This window comes from Rhinolophus ferrumequinum, chromosome 16 (assembly GCF_004115265.2).
Source record: "Rhinolophus ferrumequinum isolate MPI-CBG mRhiFer1 chromosome 16, mRhiFer1_v1.p, whole genome shotgun sequence".
Classification (NCBI taxonomy): domain Eukaryota; kingdom Metazoa; phylum Chordata; class Mammalia; order Chiroptera; family Rhinolophidae; genus Rhinolophus; species Rhinolophus ferrumequinum.
The window spans coordinates 18,598,589-18,609,879 of record NC_046299.1 but is presented as its reverse complement, the minus strand read 5'-3'; the positions used below and the strand labels follow the sequence as shown (position 1 = coordinate 18,609,879).

Genomic DNA, 11,291 nt, shown 5'->3' with positions numbered 1-11,291 from the left:
CAAATTACTCTGTCATAATTAATTTAAGAGAAGACATTTTGAAACACACTGTTTGTTTTTCAACCTTAGTCTGCCATGCTGATGAAAGCAATTAAGCAATGAAGCCTGTCACCGAGAACAGCAGCCGAGCCCAGGGGACACGGTGCACTTGTGGAGAACAATTCCCTAACTATATTCCCCTCGTCGCCATTGAACCAGGCCATGTTCTCAGGAATAAAATGCACTTTTTAATCTTATTTCAATAATAAAACTATCTCCATTTTTTGAAAAAGTATTAAGTTAATAATCTAGAGCAGTATATTCAACGTGATCAGCCACAGCTGATGGAGGGATCACAGTTAGATTCCCAGAGATCAGTGAACATGAGGCGAAAGTCAACTTCAAAAAGAATCAAACCAATGAAGAATGTTCTCCAGTGAACAAAACATTAACGCGTGATAACAAGTGGTCCATTTTTTAATTCCCCCAAATTCGCAAATACTATTGGAGCTAGACGTGATGTGATGCTGAGGAAGGTACCTGTTTATTACAGGATTCTGGGGAAAGGAACTACCATCTTCCAGTGACTTGCAATGCTATTGGCAAAGGATGATTGGGAGGCACACAGATAACCAAATCAAGACAAAGGTCACAGTTTAGATATGTGGTTATTATTGCTTTAATAAAGTTCCCTAGACCTTTTGACCAGAGCCAGGAGATGACGAATACTGCCGTTCGATTTTGCCACATCTACATGACCCTCAGCCTACCCAGGACCTACTTCAGGAGTCATAACCTGCCTGTCTCAAATATCAGAGCTGAATGAGCCTTGGATGTCACTAGCTTTGGTTCTAAACTGTTATTTTGTAATAAAGTATGTTTATATCCCTTAGTCCCCGGGCATGGACTTTCCTTTTGAACCTCTCCTAGTGGTCAAATTTCCCTTGATAGTATATGCACCTTAATCAAACATGTGTTTTTCTATAATCGCATAATAAATAATTCTGACTTATGTTTCAAAATGTAGCCATTCCATGTAGTTTTCCCAGTTCATTTCCATCTATTACTTCTAAAATTTCCTCTACCTGCTAGAAATTAAGGAGACTGTAGCACCTCCCCTCTAGCATGGCTGTGAATTAAAACATGATACAAAGGCAGTGAGATGAAGAAACCCAGAGAGTATCTATTGGACTTGAATCAAAACTATTTCATCTATAATTAATGGAATACCCCAATTTAAAATGGCTTAGAACAAATGCATTTATTTTGTTAGTAAGCAAGATATGGAAGGTCCTAGGGTTTATTCATCAAGCGTCACAATGGCATGAGCAATAACCCAAGGGTTTCCATCTATCTCCTTGGCTATCTTCATCTTGCTGGCCTCAGTCCTCAGGTCTATGCCCTCCAGGTTAGAAGCTGGTTGTCACCGCTACAGGCATGCTCCCACATGACCATTCTCAAGGGGAAGAAGGGAAATATGTGCTCCTGTATCTCTTCCACAAATTCTCTGCCTACCTCTCCCATCTTACCTCCAACCACCTTTGATTTCTCTTGGTGTATACTCTCTAGGTCCCATTTGACCTACTTCAGGTGTCAACTAACCTTAAAGTAGGCTAGTAAATGAAATATATTATCTGCATTTTCAATCCTTATAAGCATTAAAGGGAGCACAGAGAGAATCAAAAACCATGAAACTACTTCAGTTCAAGTGGTTCCATCTCTGTGCCTTAAGCATTCAAATTCCAGCAGTCTACTTATATAGAAGATCCTGTACAAATATGCTGAAGTTGGAAGAGTGAGGGGAAAGGATTGAAATCTAGAATGGGGGAGACATGGTGAGATCTTTAGGATGGGCTTTCTCTATAATGTAATTTTACCAATGGGCATCCATGAACTTCTTGTCATGTTCTGCTGAATCAGCTCAGATGCCTCGTGACCTATGAATGAGTGATGTCCACAATGTCCTGTCCTCAACAGCCCTGCTCAGTCCTGTAGACTCTTGCCTATGGCTTCTTTTATGGTGTCAGTCCATCTCATATTTGGTCTTCTTCTTTTCCTGCTGCCTTCTATTTTTCCCCAGAGTTATTGTCTTTTTCCAAAGAACCCTGAATTCTCATGATGTGCCAAAAGTAGGACAGCTTTAGTTTTGTTTTTTCTGACTCCAGCCATGAACTAGCCAGGGGCCAAATGACAAAATATCTCATTTGCTTGGGAAATCATCTGGGAAACTGCATTGAAGGATGCTCAAAAATGCAGTTCAGAAGCTTCATGACTGCTTGGCAGGCAAGTGTTTTAAAAACCTGTATGACTGCACTGTGGATGTCACATATAGGACAGCCAAAAAAGTCTCCCAGCTCTGGTGCTTAAATGGACAGATTTCAGAATGGAAAGCTGTACCCTTTAGAAATAGATATATTTTTTATGGAAGATTACCATAGTTCATTTCTTTCAAAGTCAGAAGTTTTGTTTCCAAAATTTTATAGTTTCATTCTTATTACTTCAAATTAAAAACTTTCTTTGCTGGGAGGCATCTTGGAGTTTGAGAGCTATTCTTTTCAGATTATTCATAAGTGTTTCTCTACAAGAACTCACAGAATCATAGCATATAACCTAAGAAAGAAAAACAGTATTGAAATTGAACCCTTCTATTTCCCAGAGGAGGAAACTTAGGCCCAGTCACTTGCCAAATGTTGCCTGGAGATAGAGTAGAAAGTTGGGGTCTTCAGTCTTGTGGGTTCAGTTATCTTCATGCCATGAGAAAACGAACACTAGATTGGATGATGCAGCACTAATTCTCAGCATGCATATGGTCTAATGTCTAGTTGGAGACGTTAGAATCACACAGGAAACAGTTTAGTGATAAACCATACAAAACTCCTTGTGCAATAGCCCAAAGAAGGATCACTGGTATAAAGGGAAAGGTGTCCACCTCTGGGAGGTCTCCACGGGAAAGGAGAACATAAGTAATACAAAATGTAATGGCATCCTGTATGAAAATCATAGACAATGAGAGAGCTAATTTTTTATGTGTAAATTTTTAATTTTTTCCCCCATAGGCTGAGTGTATAATAAATAACATAATGGATTTCTGTATACCTACTTCCCAGCTAAAGAAATAGAACATAATCAATAGAGTTTAAGCCATCTATAAACTCTCAATATCTCATGTGGTTATTTCCAGTACACACGAAGTTGTGACCACCCAATATACTGGTAACAAACTATAGAAATGAGCCCTGAAAGTATACTCATAGTCTTCCAATATACTCCAGGTGTCAATGTCATTAAAGACAGGATTTTCCAATTGCTTGGAGGATTATGAATGGCTAATCACACATGAACATGTATTGTATTGCAGCAAAGTAGCCACACATAAGCAAAAATCATGTCCTTCTGCCTCACTTCCGGTACAACTCTAAAGTTCAAGTTAAGTAATGATTTCCTACCAGGTAATATACTATGCACTTTTCACAGAGGTTTTTCCCCTCTTCAGGATAAGGAAACTATATCTTAGAGGGTTTTACCTCTGAGTAACTGGGAGGGTTGAGTAAGAGGGACACATGGAAAGTGGGGTGATTGGGAGTTAAATTCAGTCCTCCAGGTCCCAAATCCAGGCTTGTTTCTCTGTTACCATCTTTTTCATAGATATTTCGCAGCTTATGCTCTGTGGTCACCCTGAAATGGCTTCTAATGCTGATTTTATTGCACATATGTGTGCTTGGGCAGGCTGAGTAACCTATGTAAGCCTCACTTTGCTTCCACAAAAAGTATAGATAATATTATAATATATACCTTTGTTATACAGTTGCTCTAGATAGGAAATGAAATTATTGTAAAGTACTTAGCCCAGTGTCTGACACCAGTAGCTACTCAATAGATGATGGCTATGATTGCCCTTTCTCTTGAAGAAATGCATTTGAAAATTCAAAAGCAAAGAATACTCACATTTGAAATGTTTTTTTTTGTGTGTGTGTGAGAAAGTCTGCCCATGGTGTGATGATGTACATGTCAGGTGGGAGTGACCATTTATGAATTCCAGGAACCTGGAATTCTTTCCAGAATTCCCCTTTTCTTTTTCCCCTCCCCACATGGGTTGATGTAATTATAACTAGGTTTAGACTATAGTTTTTATATATGGAAAGACTCTATGTACTTTATATATGATTTTATTTATACATAAATTACATACACACACATGCACGTGAGTGCACGTATGCATATTTTGTTAATAAAGGATGAATCTTGGTTCTTGCTTATTCTTACTTTAGCTCAGAATTAATCCAGGCTCATTCAGTGTCATGGCAGAAGACACGTTTGTTTCCTCAAAGAAAAAATGCTCCCAGTGGTGAACCTACAAACTCTATTTAAAAATGAGATTTTAAAGTCCATTGTAAAGGGTGTTTTGGATGCAAAACCTTTCACTCCCAGGCAGGCTGAGAAGATTGTCCTGTCCCCAGCCAATGAGTTGCTTGCCAAGAAGTCTGGGAAGAACAACATCAAGCTACAGATACTAATAGTTGTATTTAGTTTTCTCTGGAGGGGACTCTAAAAAATTAGCATATGTAAAGTCCCTTGTTCATTCACAGTTCAGGTGACCAGCAAAAGTAAATTCCAATCAACACTGAGTGGCAAAAATGCCACTGCGCATTTTTACATGGAGTTTTAGAAATTGGATGTTGTGAATGTCAGCTTCCCCAAACCCCACTGGCCTTTCTTCCAGCCAAACCCAATTATCTAAGTGAACAAGAACATCTGAAGAGAAATAGTCTGGAATATTATTTCATATGGGAAGCAAAATATTTATAAGCAAACAGCTGGCCTTTTCTGAGATAGTTTTGAATTTAATCCATTTTGCATTTTGCTTTACCAAGGGACTGGAAAATTTCTTCAGTATGGATGACAACAACTGATGAAATTTATTGGAACTGTGGAGGTCAAAAAGATAACTTTCCTCTCACCTTTCTAAGTTCTCTTGACTGGGCGAATAATCAAGTTAATGTGAGGCAGATTAACAGGAGAAAATGTCCAAACTGTGTTACAGATGTACATGTGGGGTCACTGTAAAAATATGAGACCCAAGGAAACACTGGGTAGTTGAAGCTTACATGCCATTCTGGACATGGAGAGAGAAGCAGAGGTCTGGAAATTTACAGGAAAAACAGGCAATTGACAGGTAGACCAGAAAGAACAAATGTGTGGTAAAAGAATTCTCGTTGAGCCACCCAGAAATAATAGGATCCAGAGGGAAGTCTAACAGTCTTTCCTAGATTTCTCCCCTTATTACACATTTAGTTTATATAATGATGCTAAGGTGATTCTCCGTTCCTTTAAGCAAATTTTTCTATCTGAATTTCTTTAGGCAGGTAAGAGGGAGAGTCAAAGGTTCTTTCTGAGTCCTTTATTTCTTAATAACCAGCTTCATGGCAATAAACCCAAAGGTATGTTTTGGAGTGCCAAACTTTGGTCCCATTCAGGACCACAGACCATGGCTGGGCTTTATGTTGCCTCAAAAAGAAAACATGCATAAGAGAAGCTCAAGCTTGCTCACCCCGTCACAGGAAGATGCTTCCATAGAAGCATCAAGCCTCAAGCTCCATTCTACATAAAAACCTTGACTGCCTCCCCTACTTAACTTTAACCACACTTACTTTTTCTTGGCACATAATCTAATCACATCTGTCTTCTCTTTCTTTGCTCCTTCCTTCCTTCCTTCCTTCCTTCCTTCCTTCCTTCCTTCCTTCCTTCCTTCCTTCCTTCCTTCCTTTCTTTCTTTTACATGAACCTGTATCCTAACATTGTAATTCTTTTTTTTTTATTTTAAGATTTTTATTAAAATATAGCTAACATACTATATTAGTTTCAGGTGTAGGCCATAGTTATCCAACATTTATATACCTAACGAAGTGATCATCATGATAAATCCAGCAGCCATCTGACACCATACCACTCTATCACAATATTATTGACTATATTCCCCATGCTGTATATTACATCCTCATGGCTTATTTGTTTTATACCTGGAAATTTGGACCTCTTATTCCCCTTCACCTTTCCCCCCTTGTTTAAATTTTCAATTACAGTTGACATTCAATATTATTTTTATATTAATTTCAGGTGTACAGCAGGGTGGTTAGACATTTATATAATTTAAGAAATGATCCCTCTGACTAGTCTAGTACTCAGGTGGCACTTATAATAGTCATTACCATATAATTGACTGTATTCCCTTTACTTTACATCTCCATGACTATTTTGTATCTACCCCCTTGTACTTCTTCACCCCTTCACCTTTTTCACCCTGCCCCCAACCTCTTCCCTCTATCACCTCAACAAATCCAGTACCCATCTGACATCATATATAGTTATTAAAATATCATTGACTATATTCCTTATGTTATACCCTACATGCCCATGACTACTTTGTAATAACCAATTTGTATTTCTTAATCTCTTCCTCCTTTTCCCCTTTGCCAACCTTCTTCCCACCTGGCAACCATCAATATATTCTCTCTCTATATGAGTTTGTTTCTGTTTCATGTGTTTATTTTGTTCGTTAGATTCCCTATATAAGTGAAATCACATTGCTTCTGTCCTTCTCTGTCTGACACTCCACTCAGCACAGTACGCGCCATACCCCTGCAGACGGCAAGAACCCATTCCCTCCAGGGCCAAACAACATTCCATTGTATATATGTACCACCTCCTCTTTATCCATTCATCTATTGATGGACACCCAGGCTGCCTCCACATCTTGGCCGTTGTAAACAATGCTGCAATGAACATATGGATGCACACATCCCTTTGAAGTAGCATTTGGCTTTCTTCAGATAAATACCCTGAAGTGGGATTATTGGGAGTACTTCTTTGTCTCTTGTTATAGCCTTTGTTTTAAAGTCTACTTTGTCTGGTATAAGTATTGCTACCCCAGATTTTTTGTTTCCATTTTCATGAAATATCGTTTTTCATCCCTTCACTTTCCATCTGTGTGTTTTCAATCTGAAGTGATTCTCATCCACAAGCATTTTGTTTTCTTTTCCACGCAGTCCTCCTAGATCTATGAGTGGAGCATTTAACCAATTTACATTGAAAGTAATTGTTGACAGACATATAGCTATTGACATCTTATTATTCATAATTTTTATTTCTTTTTTTTTTCATCTTAAAGAAGCCCCTTTAACATTCCTGGTAATACTGGTTTGGTGGTGATGAACTCCTTTAGCTTTTTCTTTGTCTGGGAAGCTCTTCATTTGTCCTTCAATTTTAAATGACAGCTTTGCAGGGTACAGTAATCTTGGTTATAGATCCTTGTTTTTCGTCACATTAAAGATTTTGTGCCAATCCCTTCTGGCTTGCAAAGTTTTTGTTGAGAAATCAGCTGACGATCTTATGAGAGCTCCCTTATAAGTTACTAGTGATCTTCCTATTGCTGCTTTTAGGATTCTCTCCTTTAACTTTTGCCATTCTAATTATATTCTCTCCTTTAACCTTTGCCATTCTAATTATAATGTGTCTTAGTGTGGTCCTGCTTGGGTTTATCTTGTTTGGAACTCTCTGCACTTCCTGGACTTATATGTCTATTTTCTTTGCCAGGTTAGGAAAGTTTTCAGTCATTATTTCTTCAAATAGGTTCTCAGTCCCTTGTTTTCTCTCTTATCCTTCTGGTAACCCTATGATGTTGAATGTTATGTTGATGCTGTCTCTCGTTTGGTGCCAATGGTGAGCCTGGAGCTACTCAGCAGAAGTCTCACAGCACACCAAGACCAGCTGCCGCCCACCTGGGCCTTGTGAAGTCTGACAGTTTTTCACAAAGAGTGCAATGCAGGCAGGGCTGGCTGCTCGCAGAGAAAGTGCATCAGGTGTTGGGTGAGTTGGGTGGAGTGGGGTTCTCAGTGAGTCAGCAGGGTGGAGCAGCAGAGCTCACCAGGCCAATCAGATTCAGATTTGGCCGTTGTGGGGGTGGGCTCAACACAGGAAAGATGGCGCCCACCTGCTGGCTGCACAGGAGAAGGACACTTCACTGGAGAAATGCCAACCGTCCTCCAGTCCTCCCCCTGAAGTCACACACCTCAGTCTGACCCCACATATCTCCAAGTCCCCCCGAGTCACTGTCCCTCCGCTGGAGCGCAAGGTGAGTGCCTGCAAGTGAGTGACTCTGTGCATGGGCCGTTTAAGAGGATGCCTAAGTTTCCCAAAGCCTTTCGTCCCACCTGGATTATCGGAATCCCTACTGTTTTTTCACAGCCAGATGTTGTGGGGCTCCTGTTTCTGACACCAGTACTCTGAGATGGGAAGGCCAGTGTGAGGCTGAGGTCTCTTGCTCCTCTAGGGGGGATCCTCTGGGGCCAAGATAGCACTCCAAGTTCTCAAGTACCAAACAGAGGTTTGGGTCTAGCCTGTTTCACATCTCCACCCCTCCTACCAAGCTTCTTTATATCCTTAGTTATAAAACTTCTGTGCAGCCCAACTTGAGATGGTTCTCCAGGTTGATCTGTAAATTAGTTGTAATTTTAATGTGTTCATGAAAGAAAGCAAGCATAGTGTTTATCTACTTTGCCATCTTGGATCTCCCTCCTTCCTGTTTCTTAAATGTACCAAGGTCATTTCTCCCTTGGGTTCAAGTTTTATCTCCTTTCCAGAATTCTCCTTTCCTTTCTCCCCTCCCAACCTTGTTTATTCCTGTTGTTCAGAATAAAATTCACTTCTCCAGTGAGGGTGTTTTAGGCGTTCAATATAAATTAAGTTCCCATGTTTTTCTCCTTTATCGTAGTCTTGACTAGTCCGTCATTGAGAATTTGATACTGCATTATTTCTTTGATTGCTTACTTTATGTTTGTCCTGCATTACATTGGCAGTTTAAGGAAAGCAAGCGTCTTGTGTGTTATACTCATTAATGTAGCCAAAGGACCTAGTACAGCAGCCAGATTAGACTAATCATTAATGGTGGTTGAATCAATACATGGCTAGGTACTGTTACTCTTACTTCTTAGTTCTCCATTTGGTAGAGCCAGGTTCTTATGATTGTCCTATTGCCCTCTGTATTCTGTAAGCTTCATGATAGCAGAGATGCTATTTTAAAGCTTTCTGGAGACTAACCTTATGTCTTTCTCATACAAGAGACCGTCAGACTTTGTTGATTGACACATGAAGGGTTGTTCTGGATATAAACCTTAAAAATCTTATAGAGTAAGCTTATAAACATTATAAAGAGTTCTGGTTCCACTTAGGTTGTTAAAAGCTGATGGAAATGCAATACAGTATAGCCACATTCAGACACAGTGAATGGAAGCTTGCTGACTTTATATGTGGAACTCTAGGATATAGTAATAAAAGCTGAATTTACAGCAACTGGTGTAGCTATCTGCTTGTCTGATCTATATGTATGATGGTGATTGTAGGGATGCTACAGGTATGAAACAACAAGAATTTGTTTCTTCGGTGAACTATAATTCATTGTTATTATAAGAAATTGAAATAAAGAAAGAATTTGGTAAGCTGTAGAGGTCACTAGAGGTTGAGGGGCAGATCTGAAAAAGTGGAGAGCAAAAACAAAGCCAAGGTTTGCCACTGAGCCAACTTCCACACCAATAGCAAAGAATCCCGCCTCCCCCCATCCTCTGCACCTGATCTTTGCTATTGAGGCAGCTTCTGACTCTGGATTACATGGATTTAACAAAGTGCAGGTCAGTGATTCTGCTGTCTCCCTTAGCAGTCCTCTGTTGTGAATAGTAATGCATCTGCTGAACAATGTATCCAGGCATTTGCATGCCAATTGTAAGTCAAAAATGCTCTGATGGAACTGTCAGTGTTGAGTGAGATTTTTTTTTCCCCTCATAAATATATTAAAAATACAATAGGGGAAATGCTATGTCTATTCATATGAAGCTGAGATTTTTGTTCAGTGATTTTAAACGAATGTGTGTACTTTCTTTCACTCCCCCTTTGGCATTGACTGCCAAATAAGATCACTTCCAAGTCTCTCCAGTATCCAGTTCTCCAATTACACACACACAAAAGGATTCCATTTTCATTTCTATTTTATTGGCATGACATTCCAATGCTTCATTAAGAAAACATAAAAGTTGTATACTTACAAACACATCCTGACATCCTCAGGATTTTCTTCTCACAAAACGATTCTCCATTGAAGAGACATTGTGCTTGGCTGTCTTCCAAATGAATAAATATGAACTTTAAAATGGTAGGATGTCCAGAAGAAAAGTGTAAAATTAAGTACTATCTGAGAACACTTCTGACCTGATCATATATCAGAGGCTTCTGTATTTCTCCTCTTGCTTCATTTCAATGAAATTGACATAAAATAAGCTTTGTTTCTCAAATATCTGCAGACACTGGGAAAGAGGTTTGGAAATAAAATTGTGCCAATTAAAGGCAAGACCAAGGAAGGGGTCCACCCCCTTTCTCTGGGATGTAATTGGTTTATTCTCTGCAGTCGTCTGCAGAGAATAAAGTTTCAGCCAATGCTAGAGCCTTGTTCATGTCAAAGAATTAGCATAATTACAGATCCCTAGTTGTCCAAAGCAACAGAATATATGTGCTTCCCAAAAGACTCTTCTGTCTACTTTGTTTCTTAGCATCAAACCACTTTTGGCCTTAGGCAGGTCTGTGGACATGTTACCTATTTTAAAACAGTTTTTCAAGAAGATTGATAAGTTGGTCATCTGTATTTAAAAAATACCTGTAATGTAACAATCTTATAAATTAGGCCATGAGGTGCCTCTTCCCATGGTGAGTCAAAAGACAAACTCCTGTGATTTTTAAAATCGGTAAAACACATTAAAATCTGCCTTCAGTGCATTTTATTATTCAGGAAGAGCCACTTCCTTTTATTATGCAATAAGAACTCTGTCATACATCCTATTTCATTTTTTCACCGTGGTTCTTAGGAAGATCATTACTGAGTTTTATATCTCATGATCTTACAGTTCTTAAATTTAGATTTTCTGATTTTATCATTAATACTCATTATTACTTAATTCTTTATTTCTCTTTAGCTTTGGTTGAGTTTTGTTGTTGATTTGGAATTTTTGGTTAGTGAGTTTTACCCTGTTTTGATATTTGTATATTTTATTAAATACTGCTTCAAGTCTTTTTTGAAAAGCTCTTGAGATAAGAAGAATAACATATTTATAATTACACGAGACATTCACAGAAAGCAAAGTACTCTTACATGCAAATCAAAGTTCCATTAAAGACAGAATGATGTATAGTGCATTTTTTGTACTCATAGTGCTTCCAACCCAGGAGGTATCTCATTATTGTTTGAATCAGATCCCTTAGATGTGACGTGAAGG

At 38.8% G+C, this 11,291-nt stretch overlaps 1 pseudogene; it reads right to left on the bottom strand.

Moving 5' to 3' along the window:
- Positions 1 to 3,066: 3,066 nt before the first annotated feature.
- LOC117036485 (uncharacterized) lies at positions 3,067 to 3,231 on the bottom strand (annotated as a pseudogene).
- Between the last annotated feature and the right edge of the window lie 8,060 nt (positions 3,232 to 11,291).